The following is a 1795-nucleotide window of genomic DNA, read 5'->3' as shown; positions in this document are numbered from 1 at the left end:
GAATGTGTTGGTGCATTCTTCCTGAGTGGGATCTGGAGCTTTCTTGTGTCTGTGTATGATTTGTGCCTGGGCTTACCTAGTGTCACTTCCATAGCGTTTTGTGATGTTCATTCAGGTGGAGGCCGCAACTCAGTTACATGTAGACATTTTCTTCCTTATATTTGTAATATATGAAGATTTTCATATTGTAATTTGTGATTTAGCAATTGATCAAACATTTATAGTAGCGTTTCTACAGAGGTGGGAAGAAACCATTGTATAATTTTCACTCTTAAAGTATGTTCAAGTTTTTAGGATTTGATGTAAGATCACTTATGGAGCGAAGTGCGATGGCTTACTCCTGTAATCTCAGCACTTTGGGAGGCCGAGGTGGGTAGGTCACCTGAGGTCGGGAGTTTGAGACCAGCCTGACCAAGATGGTGACCCAACTCTCCTAAAAATACAAACATTAGCTGGGTTTGGTGGTGGGCACCTGTAATCTCAGCTACTCAGGAGGCTGAAGCAGGAGAACTACTTGAACCCGGGAGGCGGAGGTTGCAGTGAGCCGAGATCACGCCACTGCACTCCAGCCTGGTGACAGAGGGAGATTCTGTCTCTCAAAACAAAACAAAAAAACCACTTATGGAGAGTATGTATGGTACAGTCATGGAATTATTTAGGAGTGAGCAAAAAAAAAGGTATTTCTTTTGTTTCTCAGTTTGTAGTATCTTTCATGATTACCATTAGTAACTAGAATTCTAGCCATAGTGAATATTAAACTAGACTTTGAATTAAAAAAAAAAAAACTACTGTTTGTTTTGGAACTAAACAGTGTGAAAGGTACTAGCAGGATGGACACTGCCCTGACAACAGCACGTCCGTGCTGGCTTAGCAGGAGCGCATAGAGATTGCTCAGGATATGCCAGAGCCTTTAAGGAACCTGATGTGCTGTCACCCAAAATAAGAAATGTAAGAAATTTCATAGGCGCTCAAAACAGCATAGCAACAGTTTTAAGTATTTGGGGACAGTTGAACTGCGAATGTAGTTCAAGAAGAACAACAAATGATGTGCTTGTCTGTGTTGTATCAGAAATAACCTAGCACGCGGCACTTCGCATCTTTGGATAAGGTAGGTATGCAGCCCTGCATGGCGCCATACATGCGGGGAAGCGCCCTCTAGTGTGGTAAATCTCACCTCCCAACTAGAATCGGAGGGTTATAGAGCGTCCTTTTGTTTATGCTGCCTGGACAGGTGGCGGCTTTGTTACTAAATGAGAAATTGAAGTAGATACTTTGGACTTCAGTGTTTGATATTTTTCATTAGTGGGTGGGATAAGTCAGTGTAGCAGCCTGGAGACATCCAGGGATGTCCAGAAACAATATGTAAAATAAAAAGTCCTGTCTGTCCCTTAACTGTTGAAGTAAACTAGGAAGAAGTTTGCCATAGCTTTGGGACCACAAAATTTTCAAACACATTTGGATGTTGTAGACTTTGTGGAGTGTTTTATGCAACTCTGTGAACAGTTTGCTCAACACGATGTTCCTGGTAACATACGTTTGACTCCTGAGGAATCTCTGTGGTGAAAATTTTGAGGGGGTAGGTAGCATTCATTTGCATTTGAGAAAATCTCTTTTTTTAATTTTTTTAATTTTGGGATGGAGTCTTGCTCTGCCACCCAGGCTGGGGTGCGGTGGCGTGATCTTGACTCACTGTAACCTCTGCTATAACCTCTGCCTCCCAGGTTCAAGCGGTTCTCCTGCCTCAGCCTCCCGAGTAGCTGGGATTATAGGTGTGTGCTACCACAACTGACTAATT

Source organism: Cebus imitator, unplaced genomic scaffold, assembly GCF_001604975.1.
Source record: "Cebus imitator isolate Cc_AM_T3 unplaced genomic scaffold, Cebus_imitator-1.0 Scaffold20, whole genome shotgun sequence".
In the NCBI taxonomy this organism is placed as follows: Eukaryota; Metazoa; Chordata; class Mammalia; order Primates; family Cebidae; genus Cebus; species Cebus imitator.
The sequence above is the reverse complement of the archived record's forward strand: the minus strand, read 5'-3'. Positions refer to the sequence as shown.